At 36.0% G+C, this 23,143-nt stretch overlaps 1 protein-coding gene across 20 annotated transcripts in view; it reads left to right on the forward strand.

Moving 5' to 3' along the window:
* NRXN3 (neurexin 3) overlaps positions 1-23,143 on the forward strand; it is a 1,274,597-nt gene that overhangs the window by 1,238,341 nt on the left and 13,113 nt on the right. The gene's annotated exons all lie outside the window — the stretch shown is intronic.

Below are 23,143 nucleotides of genomic sequence, written 5' to 3' on the forward strand. Positions count from 1 at the left end.
TTTAAAAGCACAACTACAATGACGTGGGAAAATACCCGAACAAAGCTGAATACACACACACACACACACACACACACACACACACACACACGCATGTATATATATGTATATATATATGTATGTACATATATGTATGTATTTAAAAGTATTCTTTTGCCAAGTTCTTGGCAAGGTGTAGTGATTAGGATAGTATAGAATTATAAATTGATGACTTAATTCAAAGGACATTTGATTAATTTACTCATTCTAATTAAATCTGATAACAGAATGTTCAAAGCATGGAATGAGCTCCCTGCAAATTACTTTTTTAATTTATTAATTTAACTTAATTTTTAATTCAGATATTCAACATGTCATTTCCAAAAATCTATGCCAGTATATTGGTTAGCACATTTTCTGCATGTTTTCTGGACAATTTGGAAGCTTCTAGGTTTCATCTAGCACAGAATAAATCAAAATCAAAAATGTATTAAGATTAAACCACTGAAGCTATCTGGCTGAAATTTTACTGGAAAAAAAGTATTGTAAAAGATCCCTCATCTTAAGCTATTTTCATCCAGTTCTGTCAAAAACAGAATCAGCTGAAAATATTCAGTAGTTTACTGCATTATAACTGTGATGACCCAGGGCATGGCACAAAAGCAACACAATGACATAAGTAAGAAAAGTCCTTTTAATACCTCCAACTTTGCTCCCAATGTCTAGTTACCTTCGGCTAAAAAAACTCCCCCAAGAACAGTCTTTAAGTAGAGGAAATTCGGTCCAAAAACAAAGTACATATAAACTGTAAATAAAAATCCACACAAACCATGTTGCAGCAATTAACTGGACAGGGTAGAATAAGAAATTGCAGACTTCAAATGCCAACCAACTCACACAGTTCGGAAGATGCCAGGAACACAGATAAACCTCAACAATAAAAGATAACTCATGATTTTCTTCCAACGAGTTGCTGTGTGCAACCTCCCTTTTAAAACAGTGTTCCCAGCTGCAGCTAATGAAGGGAATCAGGGCCCTTTCCTCCTCTGTAAACCACTCAACTCATGTTGCTCCCTTCTCCATTCCTCCCTGCATGCCCTAGGATGACGAGGGGGTAGGTCTGGATCTTCCTCTGAATTCCCTCTGCCTTCCTCTACCTCTCCTCTGCTCTGCCTAGCCACACTTTGCCCTTTCCCAGTTTCTTCCACAGCCAATAGAGCCACACCCTCACTCCCTGTCAGCTGCTTGGTCTCCCCCTCGGAATCAGATTCCAAGAGGGGCATGACAATAACTAATGATTTCATTTTTTTCAAAACTGATTTGAATTGAATTTTGTTGCATTCCAAATTCAGTTTCAAATTGAATTACATTACTTACACAAATTTTTAATACAAATCAGATCTTGGATTAATTATGTATCCTTATTAATAACTTAGAGACCACTCAGTGTAGAATTGAATAAATTGATCTTCATACATCTGTTTATACTTTATCAAGTTAACTAGGGTTCTTTCTCTTTCCTACTTTCCCACTGGGAGAAAATTGTTTATGTATTATTAATTAAAATATACATCTAGGTTATGTACTTTCTTCATCCAAGAAACTTAAGGTGAAGATGGGTACCATATAATTGAATGAATGGATAGATAGATAGATAGATAGATAGATAGATAGATAGATACAATATATTGAAGAAACCCAAAAGGTTTTTTTCCTTGATAAGGATTTGCATGTACTAATATTCTGTAACAATAAAAAGAACCAAAAGATAGGTAAAAAATATGGCAACTTAGTATCTGTGAAGCTTTTTCTTCATTACTTCTTTGGTTATAAAGGTTAACACTTGCTGAAGCACTTGCACTGAATGGTGATTATTTTGATAAGTGTGCTAGTGTGTGTTTCTCAATTATTCTTGGTTATACGAGCAGCTGTACCACTAGACTAGCAGATGATGGAGATAGCTAGGGAAGCTCATGCCCTGCTATTCTCTCAGTCCCTAGCCATTCTTATTTCCTGTTCCCCCCTAAACTAGTTGCCTTCATTAGTATCAGAGCACTCAGTGGCATTTTCAAGGTTGAAATGTGATTCAATACCAGTCCAGTCACCTTATGTACATAGAATGGAATACAAACTGCAAGAAAACTTGGCTTAGCTTCTTGGCACCTTTTCCTAACCAAATAAATTCATACATCCCACCAGTCACTTGATTAGCATCATCTAGTTACCTGGCTTGTCAGAGGAACAAGCCAAATAACTCATAAAATGATAAAGCATGGCAATTTAGTGGGGAGTAATCAAGTGAGCCAATGAGCAGCATACGCTAGCATTCATTGTTACTTGATCTCATTAAATGCTGCTAATGCAGAGGTTACTTCTGTGCTAAAGGGCTGCTTGGCAAAGGCCAAAAATAATTAATATTGAGCTTCATCCAGAATATTTTTGTTCAAGATCACCAAACTAAAGCAGTTGAGATGAGGGAGAAAAATACCAATCAAGAGCTTATTGCCTGATAACTAGATTCACAAATCATTTGTTTGGGAGATCATCTAAATAAATGTCCAGATTCTGTAGCTCCTTCTCTGGAGCACTGATTCATTTGATCATTTGGTGCTGTTTAGCAATGGTGCTTGTATAATTTCTGAATATATATCAAAGGAGGCCAATTTGAAAAGACAACTACTTTAAAAAAAAGGATTATGTTATAGTTAACATTGTTCATTGGAACTTCCAAGCTACATGTACATGTCTTTATGTTTACAAGAAATAATCAAAATAGCAAGTTTTACTCTTTTTTTCATGCAAATGTCTTGTAGGGTGCCTTTAATTAAATTTGCATTTATTATTCTTTAACTTGTCCTTTCCAAGCCCAAAAAGCCCCTCTCAAGGATCTGATATCTATATGTATACTATATACTGTGTGTGCGTGTGTGCACATATATATGCACACATACAGTATTTTTGCTTAGAATAAATTAAAACTGAATTGATAAGTAGCCGTCATCACCTAATCTTCATGACCTCATCTAATTTTGTCATCTACAAAAGTGGAGAGAGATGCATGATACATTAATTAATGTACAAAGCATGTGAAATTTATAGAGCAATTTTTTATGTGATGTTAAATTTTGGTTTCATTTGATTAAGTGATATTTCAATTCTGCAGTTATCCTTGGGGAAGGTGGGGGCAGAGGGAATAAAAATTATATAAATGTTTCTTTAATATTTGCCTGATTAGCCCTGGTCACATAAAAATATTTAAGTTGATTGGAATAATTGGAATAACATTTTCTGTCATTTCACCTCATTTTGTGCCGCATGAATTTTTGGTGGTTGATCATTCTATATATATATATATATAATGTGTGGTACTACATTACCATTTCTTTTAATTTGAAAGTATTTGATGCATTCTTTTTTTAAATAAAATTATTTCTGGAATAATTCCAATGAAATAATAATTCTACTCAAGAGAAATATAGGTCTGCAATCAAACCGAGGCAACAAAATCTTTTCTTGCCATCTAAATAACCTAAATTTTCATACCGAAATAAATTCACCCAAGAAAGTTGTGTGCTAAAGAATGAAGTTTCTTGCTTCCTCTTTATTTTTATTATTATCTTATTCCCACCTTTCCCCCCTCTTCTTGTGTGCCTCCTTCTTGCCTTCTTTTAGATGTTTTTTGACTTTCAGAAAGACACGTATCAGATGAAAAGTCCTTCTAAAAGCCTCCTCAAAATCTCCAGCATATTCCCCACATACAAATAGTTGATGGCATAAAAAGAATTTTATTGCAAGGGCAGAATATCTGTCATATACACTTTATTTCTTTTGGAGTTAGTGCAAAAACACATCTTTGTGGCATGAAATAACTAGCTAACATAGCTACCCATTTATGGCCTTCATTAACTAGTGCATGATTGTGGTAATGCCATCTTGTTTCATCAGAGTGATGTGCTCAGGCTAACCTAGCAATTCTAATTTTGTGGTCCAGTTGGAGAAAAATATTTATTTACATTTTAAAATATGTTTTAGATAAGTTTATTTTCTTTTTGGCTAATTTGTGCAAATATCATTGGCTATTTCAGCAGCCCCAATTTTTATATTTATTTACTTTTTTTTTAAAAAAAGAAGTTATTTTGCTTTTCTCCTTCCCTCCCAATTTACCCCCACCCAATAGCAATCCTATATCTTCTTTATGTTCATCTGTCACATTTTTGTGTCTTGGAACTCACTGTTCTTGTGTGGTTGTGCGATTCTGTTCTCTGTTTGTACGATGTTCTAATTCCTCACACTCACTACCTTTCCTGCCTACTTCTTCCTTCCCTTTCAATCTTTCCTTAAAGAAATTTCACAAAAGGGCAAAGATATTTAGTATCTCCAACACTGAATCCTGAATTATATAGGTGCATAATAACTTTGGAGAAATTGTGTGATTTGGAACTTATAAATACTTGAATAAGCTTGAATCTATATTATTCTACTACTTGTTTGTCAGGGACAAAGTAAAATTATATTTACACAGTGCTTGAAACTCAACCAGAGCTTTTCAACTATGTATTATAATATTAATAGCAATATAAAATATTACAAAATGCATTTTAATTGTCTTCATCAAATTTTTCAAACTGCCTATCTTTTTATTATCATAGTAATAACTGTAATATAAAATACTATAAAATGTATTTATTTTATTTTTAAAAAAACACCTATCTCCCTCAAAGGTGAATCTATGACTTAACGGGATTTAAATACATTCCACAGACTAACCATATCATCAAAAGTACAATAGTTGAACTATTTTTACTCAAATGATCTCTGGAGAATCCAGTAAATAGACTATTAGATAGACCAGTACTGTTTTAATAATGTGATTGCTAAATTAGAGCAATTACCGTGTTTCTCACAAAATAAGGCCGCCCCCCTTTTTTTTTTACCCCCGAAAAAATGACTAGGCCGTCTTTTCGCCCCCTTTGCAACCTTGGGTGGGCAGGTGGCGACAGCTTGGATGTTGACCTCGGCGTTGGTGGGGCACTTCGTATCGGAAGACCTTCCGCCACCATTGCTTTCCTTTCGCCCTGTGCCACCACAGCGTTTGGCGCAGCCATGCGGTGTTTGGCACAGCCACGTGGCATTTGGTGCAGCCACACGGCATTTGACGCAGCCACATGGGGCCGGCCAGGGCTCCTCCCTGCAACCAGAGCCTGGTGGAGACACTTGGTTGTGGACAAGGAGGCGAGGCCCAGCACAGCTGATAGGCAGGCCCTCCAGCCTGGCGGCAGAGCTCTGGCCAAGGCAGTGATAGCACCCACATGTCCATGGACAGGGAGGCGAGGCAACAGCAATGCTGCTTCCCTGGCCGGTGGGTCCGGCAGAGAGAGCCTGAAGCCTCCCGTCCTTTCCATCCCTCGCCCAGCCCGTCCCTGTCCCCATGCATCTCCAAAATGCACTGGCATCTGCAAACACTGCAGCGGCACGGGCATCAGGCAGAGGCACTCACAAACGCTGCGTGGCTGTGCCAAATGCTGCAGCATTGCTCCAAACGCCGCTGTAGCATGGGAAGAAGTGTCTCCCGATGCAATGTGCCCCACCAACACTGAGATCAACACAGGCAGCACCATATCCGGGTGTGCAGCAAAGTACTTGGTGACAGTAGGAAGGTTGGTGGCGAGGCATGGCACTCCTAACAGCAAGCCCCCCACCATTTCCCCCCACTTTGCATGTTTAATATAGGGCTTAATTTGGGGGGATATAAATAAAACATGCTGGGACTTCCTATCGGGGGAGGCCATATTGTTGGAGAAACACTGTACTAAAAATTGCATAATTTGAAAGTTTATAAATCTGGTGTTAATTTTATTCAGTCAAACATGTTTACCTAACTAAATGTTTAAGGGAGAAAAATTGTAGAAGCAGATATGAGGAAATGAGACGAGGCAATGTTGTCAAACTGATGATATTTTGTGATTGAAGTTTAGTGTTGCACTATTAGGAAACATCAGAGACTAGTTTGTGTGCTTTGCTTTTATAGAACAAGTTGGCTGAAATTTCTAATTCTTTTCCATAGTTTTACTAACCTAAAGCCAGACTAGCTGTACAGTTAAGCTAGGGGTTTTGGAGCAAACAAAAGATTTGGGTTTAGGTAACTATCGACAAAACTCCTAAACATTTTCCAATGTATTTTACTGCTTAGAAATAGATAATTTCTGTTTAGAAATAGATGTCAGTTTTGGATTTTTTTTAACTTATGAAAAAATGTTGCCTAATAATGAATGATGTGATTTATTCCACTTGGTTTCATAGCAATCTTCCTGAGTCATCTAAAATGCCATTCCAGAGGGTCTGCCACACTTAAGGGTAACTTTACAGGGATGGACAGACTGCAGTGGAAAGGAAGAAAACAAGAAAGCTTTCTCAGAGAATTTTATTTACAATTTTTACTATGTCACTCAGACCTCTTCAAGATTGTGCCCTCTAGAAGTATTGGATTGCAACTCCCAAGGTTCCAGTCAGCTCAGCCAATGACGAAAAATTCCAGAACTCATAATCTAACAGAGTTAATTAGGTAAAAGGAGACCGATATAAATATTTATACTATCTTTATATAATGTCATCATTTTTTCATAATGATAACATTATCAGTGCTATATAAATTCCAGTAAGATTGGTGTCTTCCTTTTAAAGTATTTGGTTAAAGGAGATTTACGTAGAACTAGCACTTTAGGCAAAATTGTTGCACATAATAAAATATATATACTATTTCATTTCTTTTATAATTTATTAATTATCCATCTGGGAATAATAAATATAGGATGCTATGAAATTTAAAATAATGAAAACAAATACAATTAAACTCAGTGAGAGAGGAGTTCTAGATAGGTGATAAATTCCTTTGATTCTTAATGCAGATCTAATAAGTTTGCTGTTACAAATGTATATGCAGAGAGAACATATTCACATATATCAAGACTGGTAACTTTCCCACATTTTTCTCAAACACAAAACGATGAATAAAAAAAAGAATTTTAATAGGAACTGCATTCTGAAAATTGATGAAAAAATACACACATCAGGGAAAATGTGTACGGGTGTGTGATTATTTATTTATTTAATTATACTCCAATTATTTGGTGGCAGGTAATTATTTCTGGGAAGGGATGCAGTGATCAAAAACACAAACCAATGTGATAAAAATTGTATTATATATACAGATATGGCAAGAAGTTCCTTTTTTCTGATTTTTGTCTTTTTTATTTTTTATATATTTTTTTTATATATATACTGCTGTACCAGGATGGTTTTTTCTTCATCCTGATTGGTTGGGAGTCTTGGTCTGTATTTATTGGCCTTGGAGTTTGCTGTGTTCTGCTTGATTGGTGTTTCTAATATCTTCTGTCTGTTTTGTAGCTTTTTTTGTCTTGACTGGCTAGCAACATTGTGTTTCCTGTATTGGAGGCTTTTAGTGCAACTTGGCTCTGAGTAAACGGACGGCTATCATTTATTAGGAAGGTAGGTTTCATCTGCCCCATGCTGAAGCAGATGTACTAAACTCATACCACCTCTTGGAAATGATCAAAGATCTACACATGGAACAAGAAGATCTGCTTGTAAGTTTTGACATGGTTTCACTCTTCACTCAAGTCCCGATAAAAGAAACCCTACAAATCATCAAAAATAAATACCAACCATCCAAACACCTCATGGGACTAACAGAACACTGCTTAACCAATGCATATTTCATATACAAAGGACAAAGATACAAGCAAATTGAAGGAGCCCCTATGGGATCACCACTGTCACCCGTCATTGCAAACCTGTTCATGGAAGAATTTGAATCCAGAGCCCTAGCCAATGCCACCCACAAACCCAAATTATGGTTTAGATACATCAATGACACATTTATTATTTGGCCCCATGGAAAAGAAAACCTAAACAATTTCCTAACACACCTAAATGGCACACACCCCAAAATCAAATTCACCATGGAAACAGAAACAAACAAACAACTATCATTCCTAGATGTACTAATCTACAAAAAAAACAGATGACACACTAGTACACACCATATACCAGAAGAAAACACACCAACCACTACCTCAATGCCCAATCCCACCACCACCCAGCACAGATAAACTCCATGGCCAAAACACTAATTGCCAGAACCAAACACCTGGCAGACAAGACACGAATAAAGACTGAACTATGCACCCTGACTAAAGTACTGACAGCCAACAGCTTCCACAAAAGCAAAATCACCCGCTTGATCCACAAAAACACACTGAGACATAATGGAGACCTAGAAGATGAACAGCTGGAACAGCTGTCCTGCCCTACATAAGAGGTACTACAGAAAAAATCAGTAAGATACTACACAGGCATCACATCAAGACTGCCTTCAAAACAGACAAAAAATAGCAGCCATCCTTAGAAACCTCAAAGATAAAATTGACCTGGAAAACCAAGGCATATACGAAGTCCCCTGTGCATCATGCCCGGCCACATACATTGGACAGACCAATAGAAGAATAAGTACCCGCCCAGATGAACACAAAAATGCAGTAAAAAAGCTAAAACACACGTCCTCACTAATCCAACACATGAAAGCCACAGGTCATAGCATCGACTTCAATGGCACCAAAACCCTAGCCATTATAGAAAACCCCAGCTACAGAATTATCAGAGAAGCCATAGAGATTGAAAAAAGACGTGAAAGCATGAATAGAAGAGATGACTCTACCAGACTGTCAATTATCTGGAAGCCTGCACTCTCAAACAAAAAAATCTCCACACCACAAGCCAGGCAAACACCTGGGCACAAACAGACTCCCCCGATACCTCCAGCTCAAACACACCCCAACCAGGCACCCAGATAAAACCTAGCTTCCTAACAAATGATAGCCGTCCATTTACTCAGAGCCAAGCCGCACTAAAAGCCTCCAATACAGGAAACACAATGTTGCCAGCCAATCAAGACAAAAAAAACTACAAAACAGACAGAAGATATTAGAAACACCAATCAAGCAGAACACAGCAAACTCCAAGACCAATAAACACAGACCAAGACTCCCAACCAATCAGGATGAAGAAAAAATCATTCTGGCACAGCAGTAGGCTGGCATCAAATTTAAAACAGAAATGGCTGTGAAAGTCTGACTCACAGAGGAGCACAATACAGAAGCCTGATGATGGCAGATGAGATTCTGCCAAAACGTTGCTACAACTTTAAAAGCACAACTATAATGACGTGGGAAAATACCTGAACAAAGCTGAATACCATACATATAAATACCCATGAAAACTTAAGAAAACAAATACACACACACACACACACACACACACACACACCCCAATGGTGTATTCCCCTCTTTTCTGCCTGTTTATTTATTTCAATTTGTACACTCCCCAACTCAGAACTACAAAACAGCAGAAACAATGCAGGAAAATAAAACAAATATAGCAAAACTGAGCAGCAACAAACATACACTTCTTATAATGACTACATCCATCCTAGTTGAAGGCCTGGACAAATAGCCAGGTAGGTCTTCATGGCCCTTGAAATGCCAGTAGAAGAATGAGAACTCAAGTAAAACCTCATTCCAAAGGGCAAGATAGTAAAGCAGCCAGATGGGTAATAAAGGTGATCCCTCAAGTAGCTGATCCTATGCCATGTATGGCATTATAGGTAAAAGTTAGTAAGCTGAATCACACCCAGAAGCAAAGTCACAGAGCAAGTAGCTGTGCATATTTAATTAATATATTAATCTGTGCACTTGGCTAACATTGCTGGATTTATTGCAAATGGGTACTTTATCATTTTGAAGTGACAGTGACAGTTTCCTGCTGTTGCACTATTCATTGTCACATTGCACACAGTTGTACATCCTTACTCTTAAGCTGTCAAAAATGTAGTTAATTTAATCACTTATATAAAAAAACAATCTTTAAAATTGTGCTGATAGCAAATCAATAAATGACTCCTAATACTACATGGAAAGAAAAAATTTTGATCACCACCTATAGCTCCTGATTTTAGAGAATAATTATATAACCTAATTAAATATACTACTTACTGGTTTTTTGCTAACATTTCCAATAATGCCTCTTTTTTTCCTTTCTAATGATCATGTGTATTGCCAGACCTGATCTGTAAACTAGCTGAACTAATATTTGAGACTTTGAAGAAGAGATTGGACTGCCATTTCTCAGAAATGGTGTAGGGTCTCCCACTTGGGCGGGGCGTTGGACTAGATGACCTACAAGGTCCCTTCCAACTCTGATTATCTGTTATCTGTTATCAGAATCAAAGCAGATTTGAAGTAGGGACACTCTTGGGAACTGTCCCTGGTGCTGAAATTAAACATGTGTTTTCATAATTTCCTTTGTTGACTTGTTAAAAATATGAATCAAATATCATATATATGATCATATACTGATGGTTGGAAGAAGGCAAGGAAGGTAATTGGAAAATTGGAAAAATATTTTAACAGTCTGTTACATTTCCTCCCCCTGCCCCAAACGTTTTATCACTTGAGTCTGCCATTTTAATCACTGGATATATTGGGCATCTTTATGTAGCTGCTGAAACATTATATAGTCTATTTGGTTCTGATTCATGTATTATTTACATGGAAAAAAAAAAGGAAAAAAAGGGAAGGATGAGGAATCAGTTAAATTATATGTACTCTTTTCTTCATCTCTTCCTATTTGTTAACCATTCATAAGCTTCTATGCTTTCTGTATGAAAACAAATTAGGATGCAGTTTTAGTTTTAAGGATAAATTCATCCAAATTATGTTCATGTATAAATAAATACCTGGCTCTAAATGATGTATTTTTCAATGAGACAAATTTGGTGTTATATTTAAAAATAAAACATAGATGACTAATATTATCTAAAAGGATTATATATGTTGTAATTTTACAGATAGTTATCGGAGTACATTAATAAATAAACCACAAATTTAATTGCTGAAACAAAAATGTGGGAAAACTTCTGTTATCATTTAGTGAAATGAAGATTATTTTAGGATTTAATTGTAACAAATTATAAGAGAAATCCATATTATAATTATATAATATGGATTTATTATGGAAAACAAGGCAATCATATTAAAGTTTCTTTAAAATAATCAAGATATTTATTAGGAACTATGAATGATCCATTATTTATTTATTTATCTATCTATCTATTTATTTATTTTAAGAATTTGGTTTCATTTCATTTTATTGATCTTTTTATTGCTGAAGTACCATCAGGGGTGGAATTCAAATTTTTTAATAACCAGTTCTGTGGGCATGGCTTAGTTGGTGGGCATGGCTTGGTGGTCATGTGACTGGGTGGATATGGCTTGGTGGTCATGTGACTGGCTGGTCAGGGCCAACTCAACATCACTCACATCGAGGCATGCATCTCCTTGTTTGACCTCTCATGACTGTGGGGATGCTGCAACAGTCATAAGTGTGAAAAATGATCATGTTTTCAGTGCCCTTGTAACTTTGAATGGTCACTCCACACAAGCAAAGTACTAGCAAAGGAGGGAAAAAAACTCCAGAGATGTTTCTGAGACAGGAAGTCTAATCCTGCCAAGAATGTAATAAGGGTTAACAGAGAGGCAGTTTCTGTAAGCAACAGGATTAGGCTGTTAATTTCTAATTTCTTCTAACAACTGGTTCTCTGAACTGCTTGGAATGTTAACAACTGGTTCTAGCAAATAGGTGCGAACTGGTAGAATCCCACCCCTGAGTAACAGCCCTTGTTAAAGCATAGATGTTTTCTTTCCTATCAGAGATTTCAGATTATTCAATAAAATGGTGAAACTTTAACAGAAAGTGTTTAAATAAGGAACAGAAATATATAGTATTGGGTTTTTTTAATTTTATTTTGTTTCTTGATTATTGGGAAAAAATGCATTTCTGGGAAACTGTTTAGAGAGACCTATATATATTCCTTCCTCGCTTGTTTCTCTTCTCCCTCCCTGCCTCCCTTCATTATTTTTAACAGGAGATACAAAACAAACAGTCCATTGTAGAACTTTTCTGATCTTCTCAACAGATGCTATTTTCCATATCTGTCAGTGTTGTTAGGTTATTTTTTTCTTGCAGCATGAAACACTCTCCAAAATAAAGCTTTTTTTTTTCAAAAGAGACAGAGAGAGCAGAACCATACAAGTATTTTTAGAAACATCTGGTAAAACAAATTGTGCTTAATGTTACGCCTGCAGCATATCTCTTTTAACCATCTTCTTTAAAGATGAAAGCGATCCCTGGCACTTCTGTTTTTTTGCAGTGTTAAAATAATTCTCACTTGCACAAAGGAAGACTAGAGAATCCTGATGGTTCTTAATACCCAATTTGCTTTGGACATCAACCATTTGAACTATTCTTCAGAAAACTGTATGCATTCATAACAAACAAAGGAGAGTAAACATCAATAAATCTAGTAAACACAGCCTGCTTTCTTAATGATATTATTTCCACAAAGAAGGTAAACTTTGGACCATTATTTATGTGGTTTCAGGTTAGTTTAAACATGCTTAACCATTTTAATTATGTTTAACTCAATTTTATGGAAGAGGGAGTACTAATACTAACAGGCATGATTATAGTTAACTCATACATAGGAAAAGCATCTCTTTTGCTTCCTTGCTAATGACCTATATATAAAGGAGACCAGATCAGGAATAAATAAAAATAAATACAAAAGGATCCTTTATATATTAACTCCTTTGATCAGGACCCTACTTTAGATGAAAATCTGGGACTGAAGCTTTACAGGGCAAATAACCTTCCTCAGACCTATTGGATGCTGGATGCATGCTGGTCAAATGTCTACCAACATAGCAATATAACCCTCTGGTATAAACCTTTTTCAAAGCTCTAGCACTTAGAAATTAAAAGAACTGTAGAATTTTATAACATGATCAGAGTCACTTTGGAGGGAAATGGCAAACAAACAAATAAATTATATGAATTTGGATTAGATATTTCCCTTTAATATCAGGCTGCCTCTCACGAAGTTTTTTTTTTTAATCCATATTATGGAATGCTGAAGGATTGCAGTCTTAATTAAGTATATGGCCCATAACCCACACTATTGCATTCTGGACTAACTCTGCTTTCTAACCAGGCTTCAAGGGCAGCTCCAAGTAGAATGCATTGCAATAGTCCAAGTGTGAAACAATCAAGACATGAATCCAGGAATAACAGCAATTAGTGCACAAGTTCTTAGCGGAATCCCCCACTCCAAAATGATAGAATTGCATATCTGTTTTATCCGGAAGCATGCTATCCTATCCAGGGCTAAAGACAGATCTAAAGATTTTAGATTTAGATATTTAAAGATTCAGGGAGCCCTAAAACCCTCAGTGATTTGATCTTGCTAGTCTTGAAACAAAGCCAGTAATTCCTTATCCAGACAACAGAGTATTTAGGCACTGGGAAAGATCATTGATGCCATCACTTGGCCAGCCTGTGGCACAGATGTAAAATTGTGTCTCAGTATAAGGATAATACTAAACCCAGTTTTAAGAGATAACATTACCCAGTTATTTCATTTAGATGCGGAATAGGATCTCTCTCTCTCTCTCTCTCTCTCTCTCTCTCTCTCTCTCTCTCTCTCTGTATGTGTGTGTGTGAAAGAGAGAGAGAGAAAAAAAAACAGGCAGGCAGACAGAGTCAGAGAGAGAGAGAGAGCTCTGAGGAACTCTGCAAAGCAAGGTTATAGGGTAAGACTTTTACTCTCCTACCAACTAGCCTGGGAGGAAGAAGGACAATAAATATAAAACTCTGCCTTCCCTACTATGAAAACCAGTCCAGAAGGCTATTATGATTGATGGAATCAAAATCACTGTCTCTGATCCAATTGTGTCACATGTCAACTACAAGTGCAATCAATAATTGACAGCCAACTGAAAAGGCCCAAATAATTATTTTCCTCCAGGTTATCTGGAGCTGAAGGCTTACCACATTTTTAACAGCCTTCCCTAAAAATGAAAATTTGGAGATAGGAAAAAAATTACCCAGAACTGTTGTGTCAAAGCATGGTTTCTTGAGAAAGAGGATCACTGTTCTTTGAAAGCTGGCAGAGCCTCTTCACTCTAAAATGCATTTACTACTATTTAATCCAACCACACCTAGGAGAGGCATGGCTCTAGTGCATAATGACTCCACTTAGAGCCCTTGATGATCCTGAGTCACTTTCTCAGGATCAATAGGCATGAACTCATATAGCTAAGCAAACTAGATTGTGCTATGGCCATCTGCATATGGCTATCTCATCTGCAGATAACTGTTGTCCAGTGGAGAAATAAACAGATTTTTTTCATTCATTGTACCACAAGATAATCTTTAATAAGAGCCTTTTACCTACATTCAGTCAGATTTGCTATTTATTTTGCTCAACAAACATCTAAGCATTTCTTCTGCTGATCCATCACATCTGAAAAACAGAAGTTTTCCAGGGTTCATGAACAGATAAGCAGAGAGAATCAGCAGGTACATTCTGATTCAAGACCATTGCCCTCGTTCCATGCAATGACTAAAGCCTCACTCACACTGTGCATCAGATTCTCATAAACAATTCAAGGTTCCCTCTGGAACCTAACAGCTTGGGGAGCACTGACTGAATATCTTTGCTTTCTCACCTGAAATGGAAAGATGCTATAAATAACTTGCATTTTTCTTGTCAAGTTTTCTATTATATTCCTGGGAATAGTCCCACTTATTATGTAGTTCTCTTATTTTAAATGAATCTGTGTCAGAATAACATTGAAAAGTTCTTTTCCTCTTGATTCTGATATAAAGTCCAAGTATTGCCAACAGTAGCAATGTGTAAAAAAGCTTAATGAGAAAAAAACAAGCATAGGAGGTAACAAAGGTTTTTCATATCAGGAGGTTATAAGAAATGTAGTTCTCTTTATGAAGTCCTGGAAATTATAGCTCTGCAGTAGTAACTACAACTATTACTTGGAAAGGTGATAGATATTGGAAAACTGTATAAAAATAATTTAAAAATTGACATGTGGATGCACGTGTGCAAAATAAAGAAATACAGACTCCTAAAAGCAACAAAAGAATATTGTTTTAGCCTCATCTGTCACTAGGAGACTTATAGTGTGACAGGAAAAAAGTGACATCTGCAGATTTCTATTGAATCCTTGAAAGCATCAATAAATTCTATTGCTACATGTCTAAAATCCTAAGTCTTATCCAGCATAAATCACCACTATAGTGATCATTGCCATTGAAACCCTAAAAGAACTAACTTTTTTGTACACACATGCACACACACCACCACCATCAACATTTTTGTAGGCTTAGACTTCTGGAAGTTGAGAGGACACCAAGTTCAAAAGGCTGATTTAATCATGTAGAGATCTAGGTAATATTTCTGTTAGGGTTTGGAAGATCAAATTTAACTAGGCTGAAGTTTTCATTTATGTTCAGTATAAGAGATCATTCATGGATAATTCATTTCAGGTAATTAAATACCTACACAAGTCCGTTTGTAACAGAAATTGTTCTTTTTAAATAATTTATTTTGCCTGAAATACTAGGCAGTCTGAAAATCAGCACACTTTTGTGATTTTTCCAGATATGCTTCTTGGTTTCTATGGTGGCCCTTAAAATGCTTCTGTAACATGAAAACTGGGCAACTCCCAATGATTTCTTGAAGTAACATTGGGAAATCTTCATCCATGAAACTATTCTTAAACCATAATTCTTTAACCACATTGTGATCACCAAAAGATGCTTTTCAAAAGTTCTAAAGAATCTTTTTGGATGAAAAGTAAAACATTTTCAAGGAAAAAACCAAGAAAGTCCAGTTGCCTTTTGAAAAGCACCTTTGGGACAGCCTGGATGGTTGAGAATTTCTGTAGACAAATTATCAAACTCTGTGTACGGCTGCCAGAAAAAGCAACTCTTTGAGGCCACAAGTGTTTCAACCTTGCCTAAAAGGATTGTATTAATGATATTTAGCCTTGTAAAAGAATACTGATCTGTCATTAAGGAACTGAAGTGAACATGGCTCAGTTTAATGAGCATGTTTAGGAATTGTTTAGTTGTACCAAAGGTGCTTTTCAAAAGGCAACTGGACTTTCAAATGGGTGCGAAATCTTCTTGGAACTGCTGAAAGGACTGTATTGTAGACATAAATTATGTGGTGTTATATCCTCCCCTCAGATCACTGGTTTGAAAGAGGGGTCAAAGAGGCCATCTATGTTAAATGAACAGCTGTCTTTCAATAGAGAGGGAGGGATACATCATCATCTATCTCTGTCCACAACACAGTCCTTTCAGCAGTCCCAAGAAGGTTTTACACCCTTTTACACTCTGATTCAGATGACCCTGACGGGTACAGATAAATTTCCAGGTGGCTTCAACAACTCTTGGAGATCTAATGATTGACCTTCAGAATGCTAATGACTAGATGACTCCAAGGAATACCATTCAGTGAGAACTGAAGAAGCTTCTTGGGTGAGAAGCAAAATGTGCTCAAGGAAAAACAGAGAAAGTTCAGTTGGCTTTTGAAAAGCATCTTTGGGACAATCATAACTTGGATGACCAAGACACTCTATAGATGAGTTGTTTAGTTCTTAAATATAACACAAAATTTACTGACATGGCATTGACCTAGTTCAGTAGAGTATCTCTTAAGTGTCTCCAGTAGTTTCACCCATGTAGTGCATATTACAGCACCTCATCTTTTTATCTGTCTCTGTTATTTCAAAGGAACCTAAATTGTTGGAACAATTTTTACTTTTCATTTGTATTTCTATTAACCATATCTGAATCTGCTTTAGAAGAAGGTAGTTGTAGAAAAAACATATATTTTGAAATGTACCTAACTATTGCTTAGAGAATCATATCTGTCATACTTCATTTTTCGTTACATAAAGTTTATGTGTGTACATGTATCAGCAAAGGGGGTATAAGTGTATATATTTATTTATACACCACTGTCAGGTGTTTCCACCTGAAATGCACTGGAGATAAAACAATAAAGGAAAAGCAGACTAACCAGAGAAAGGTATTTTTCTCAATTTTGTGCAGTTAGGTGTGTTTACAGGCTTGCAGGAGAAGATGTGAACTAGGTGGTGAAGGTAAAAGATTTTATGAATTTGATGCTTATCTGTCTGCAAAGGAGGAAAATGGACTATCTTACAAAAGATTTTGGAAGGTAGTAGAACTAGAAGAGTGAAGAATTTGGGCGTATAAATAAAGAGACTGGGCATTTGCTGATTCTGTATTGTGTTGTTTTCTGTTTGGATTAGAGATTGTAGAAATATATTTGCTCTTTGCAGAGAATGTGAAAGGGAGGGCAAATCCCATATAAAATCAGCTAATTTAACTCTTTCAACTGAAACAGAGAAGCTAATGGAGCTAATGGAGCAGTAGAAGGGTTCAGCTTGGATCAGCCAGTTTGTTTATTTGGTTGTTCAGTCCTTCATTGATTAATCATATTTCTCCAGCACCTATCTCACCTAAGAGACACTGGATAGTTACAATACAATCCTGTAGCATGTTTTGATTAACCTGTAGATATTGTGCCCACTGCTTACTATAGTTCATTAAATGTCCTGCTCTAATCCACATGCTCTGAATGGATAAGACGTATTTGGGAGTTTTTCAAATGCAGGCAGTCTTTCCCTTCAACTTTTGTCAAAGGCTGTTTCTGTAGTTCTCTTGCCTATTCATTTAAGGGGAAATTATTTCAGATGTGGCTTCCTCATATCTGATAACAGCTGCATGCCCTGAAGTCCAGCTCTCCCTACAGAGGGTTACAATAAGGTAACGTGTTACCTTTCAGATTCTCTAGTGTCATTTTACTTGTATCTCCCACTGAAAATTTTATAGACTTTATTAACTGAGGGACTGCCACTGCCATCATAAGGAAAAGAAATATTACTCTCCTTGTTGCACATATGCCATTCTAGGTAACTTGAGTGTGAAAGGTTGATATGCAATGTCACCGTGTTCATTTATTATATTTCTCTTCTACAAAACCTGTATCTAGAATGGCATGCATTATAGATCAAGACTTTTAATTTTTGCTCACTATATTCCATAAGATGTGGAACATCCATTGCAGATGAAATCAGGAGAATCATAGATTCACACTATGAGACTACATTGGGTCTCATTATCATATTTACAAAGAAGGTAACTCTGGATATGTTTGAATAATATTAAACATGCAATTCATTAAATGATTTCTGAATAGGAATCTCCCTCAGTGTAGGGCTACCAAATTTGGATTACAAATATCAGGATGATCACTCGATGTCAGACAAGAGCTACCATTTAACAGTCTACTGACTTTTTTTTTTACAGACAGATCTTGTAGCCCTATCTGAGATCACATATCTATGATTGAATTTGGGCTGCTAAATTAGCAATACACCACCATGCTTCCAAGGGACAAAGGAGTTAATGAAGAATAATTTGTTTGTGATTTAATGTAGTTATCTGATTACTTTTATTGTGACAAACTGCAACACAAACTTATATCTCAATAGTCAGGTTACACTAGTTTATTTATCTCATTTTCCTTTTAGCTGATCAGAGTGATATACTCTTTATAATGTTATCAGATTTTCTTTAATAACTGGAAAAATCCATCAGGACCTTCTTCAAAGACAAGGTTCAAAGACATTGTCTACCTAAAAATAAAAAAGACTAAGATGACTTTTCTTCATCTCCAATCTGTAAAGACTCCACAAACTTTATAATCTAGAACTGGACTAACTTGATTTCCTCGTGTGGAGTATTTATGCCTTCAAATATCATCTGAATCCCTCCCCCCAAAACCCAACACTCTATAGATAGATAACATTTTTGTTTAAGGGAGAAAAATAATTTAGAAGAGCCTAATTTCAAAGCTTCTTCAGCTATTTCTCTGAGACTGGGCAGGATTTATCTCCCAAAATAATCTTCTATGTCTGAAAAATTCATTATATCCTCTTCAAAGGAAATGAAAACCTAAAATTTATAGGTTCCCCATTCTATTAACAAGAGGCACAAATCTTGCTTCTAGGCCCAAGTCAAAAATCAGGCAGTCTCAGATATAACCTCCATCTTACCCAAAGAGTTTTCCAGAGATTCTGACTGGTTCAAAACAGATTTTACAATTAAGAGTTGATAATCACCTGTCTGGAATGCTTTTGTTATATGCTGTACTATGGGTCCTTTATAAGAACACAAGAATAATCCTAACTAGATCAAGCCAAAGTCCATCTTTGTCCAGCACTTTGTTTTCCACAATGATCAAGCAAGTGGCACTCAGTCTTGGCATTTCTTCCTTAAAACTGATATTTGGAGAATGTTTTCCCTATTCACTGCTACCATTAAGTCTGAATTGCCATTAATAGAGCTATCTTCTATGAATGTATCCATGAAATTCCTATTAACAGCATCCACATTCATAGCTATTGCTATAGCTTAATTATGCATTATGTGAAGAAGTAATATTTTAAGCTGATTTAAATCTTCCAGTCAGTTAGATTCCTGATCCTAGTGTCTGCTTTCTTTACACTTTGCATGCTTTCTCCATGCCATGGATGATTTTATACAATTCAAGCTTCCCTCTTCAATTGTCTTTTTAATATTTCAAAGAGTCTCAAATCAAAACTGATAGTCTCCAAAGGTTTCAGATTACACTTTCCAGATGTTGGTAATACAACATATGGTATCTAAAAAAAATCATGACCAAAAACTGTATATTATACATTGTTTCTTTTAACAGCAATTTATGTCACTATAAAATTAATGGATTGTAAATAAATTAAACTACGAAATAAAGTTGAAATTCTTAAAAAAAACAGTGATAAAGACAAATAGTGTCTATGAGAATCTAATATTCTTTTATATTAAAATATAGTCATATAACATCTTACTCTATAACAGAAGAAAGATTGAAATGATGAGTTTTCTGCTTCTGGTAATTAGCATTCTATCTGATTAGATTTGCTTCACTATGAAGTTTTATTTTTGGTAATTATGTAATTGTGTATTAATGATCAGGAAGTTCAAAACGTAATGGTTATTAATGACACAAAAGTCATTGTATAGATTATTTACACTCAATAATAATTAATATTGAAGGTTATGAGAAAATGGGAAAAGAAACAGTAACTTTGGACAGAACTTATCTCTAAAACTGATTGATTTGTTAAGGGGAGTTTGCATTCAATCTTAAAGAATCTTTTGAGAACAAACCAGTTAGGAAGCCTAGTGATACAAAGACAGAAAGTCAGGCTAGACCACACAGATTCTCTCTGTTTCTGTTACAGACACATACACATAGACACTTTCAGAAAGGTTGTACACACATGCTGTATTCTTGTAGCACACTTAACTGGTTGGTGGCAGGATGAGCATATTATGCAAATCTTAAAATCTTATAATTTAGAAAGCCAATTCTCACAGATTCAGAATATGAAGATTTTTTGCAGTGAGAAAAGCGTTGGATTACATACTCTTGAAAAATAGTCATGTGTACCTTGCTCTTCATTTCTCAGGGAGTATGTTAAGGCAGGGCCCCTGTATTGTATCAATTGTATAATTACAGGGATGGAGGAAAAGTATTCTAGCAATAGTTATCCATTTAGGTGCAATATAATAAAGCAGAGTAAAAAGATGGAAGAGAAAGAAAAATGCAAAAGTGAAATGCCTAAAGAAGATATGAGATAATCAGTGGTGGGATTTAAATATTTTTACTGCTGGTTCTGTGGGTGTGGCTTGGTGGGCGTGGCAGGGGAAGGATACTGTAAAAACTCCAGTCAGAGGTGGTATTTTCCGGTTCTCTAAACTACTCAAAATTTCCGCTACTGGTTCTCCAGAACTTGTCAGAACCTACTGAATACCACCTCTGGAGATAATCATTACAAGAAACCTGTATGCTTTTTTAAAAAAAAATTTAAATACATTTTCAACATATGTTCAAAAAACACTTTTCTAAATAATTGGATTTGTAGAAAGCTAATATCAAATATACCTTTGTTTTGGAAAAACTTAATGAGTTTTTTTTTTTTAAATATACTTTGTTCACCCAGCAATGGTCTGTTATTTTTGTTGTGACATTCACTGGAGATAGCGGAGCAAGGTCTCGGGGCCAGACCATATCTGTGGTGCATTGTCTTAAGTTTGAAGGCAAAAATATTTAAAGCAAGAGGATTTGTTTAGGATTGAATTTGCAGGATGATCAGTGTTGGAGCGAGTACAATAGCGTTCTGTGCTTTAACATGAATTCTTAAGCTAAATCCATGGTAACTGCCTACATTGTAAAAGCTGTGAACAGAAACCTATTAGAAATCAGGTCAAGGCACAACTGCCCATTTGTGAAATGTCTTTAAACCAAATTAGGCCAGAGACTAAGACTCCTAGCAGGGAATAGCATCTAAGGACTTCACTTTCAGTGTGATGATAAAGAGTCATATTATATTGTGTAAAATCATAATACTGTCCAGTTTCCTGTATTCTTCAAGTATTTGCCAAATTACATCTTACAAGTCAACTTGCTTCAGTCCCATTAATTGAATATCGACTCTACAGTCCATGAAGCTAACCCAGCCAGGTTTTCTTGTCTTGGTTGAACTGTTACTGCTTGTAATCTAATCCCCATATGAAAATAAAAGATCTAAAACACACCTCCAGTAGATGCAAAGGTCATTCTGCCATGCATGGCCATCTTGATGGCCAAAATGGCCTGGCACTTCTATCCTTTCTCAGAGATGTGCTAATTTCCATCCACTTCCACCCTTCCCATTCTCAACCAGACTGGGACACTTTTTTCAGTAAGTTATCCAAGAATATATTAGGGTACATCCTCTTTTTACATTGGTGTTACTGTACCTGGAATTTTAAGTCTATCCCCTTGGCCTTTGCTTTTTTCAGTGGGGTCTGAAAGTATAGTAGGCCATGCTTTGAAAGCTGGCCAGTAAACTGAGCTTTTTAAATTCTTTGTTGCATATTCCTGCATAAGTTTACCGCCCTCCATTAGCTTTTAAAATTTACGAAGCTCCAGGGCTTATTAAGATATTGCTAATTAACAGCACCTCTTTATAATATTGAAAAGACTCAACCTTGCAGTCCTCCTATTGTACTATCTAGATTTGTGACCAGAATCTGCACATACTGACAATTGTGTTCCTTTATTGTCTGGCAAAGTATGCATTTGTTGATTGGGACTAATTTCCAAACTTCCTATACTCTGGGGAGATTTAATACTTTGTGCTGTCCCAGTGGATCACACTTTATACTCCGCCATACATAGATTAACAAGCTGCAGATGTCTTTGAGAGTTCTTACACAACTAAGGCCTGCATGCTTATATGAAAGCAATCACAATTGTCTCTTATGAAATTTCTCAGGAAATTTAAAAAGGATTAAACTGCATGTGTCTTGCCACAAAAAAAGAGTTTAATAATAACTATTACTGGTAGTAATAATAATTCCTATAGAATAGTCTCCCCTAGCCAGATGTCTTCTGGATATTTGAGAAAGGCTTCCAAAAGACTATTCTTCCATTAAAGTGTTCTTGTTTATTGAATTTTGTTTTTTGACAAAATTCAACCAATCAATCAATGAGGACTGTAAGTTTGGGTCATACGGCTGTGATGCCAAAGAGTTGTGTTATAAAGAGTTGCAAACCGATTTTCTACTGCTGTCTCCAATGTCCATCTTTCCTTTTTGCCCTTACTATCTTTCCCATAGCTTGTGCAATGCCCTCTGGAATGTGCTTTGCCCCTACTGGACAGTTGTGGAATGACATGCAAGCAAACGCCCTTTACCTTGAATTTGCCTCATTTGCTAACCTTCCTTCTCCTTTCCTCCTCATCTACTCCTAGCTTGCTATTGTTTCTTCTACTTTCCCTAAATGCAACTTACTTTAAGCATGCATTATTATTAACATCCTATGATAAAGTTATTTAATAACCCATGTGTCAATTTTAGCTAGTTTCTTACATATTATCCTATGTCTGTTTATGGCGTACATCCAGACTGCACGTTCTCCCCAATAATGATGTATTTTGCTTTTTGAAAATGACAATTTTTTTTCAAAATAAAAATTAAAAAAGCAAATGGAAAACAAAGGGATGGTTTTTAGTGGCCTGTTTACTGCCAAATGTTTTAATGGAAAAAAAAAAAGGGACTTAAAAACATTTTT

Source organism: Pseudonaja textilis, chromosome 1 (genome assembly GCF_049901715.1).
Source record: "Pseudonaja textilis isolate UNSWEBS1 chromosome 1, rPseTex1.2, whole genome shotgun sequence".
NCBI classification, from domain to species: domain Eukaryota; kingdom Metazoa; phylum Chordata; class Lepidosauria; order Squamata; family Elapidae; genus Pseudonaja; species Pseudonaja textilis.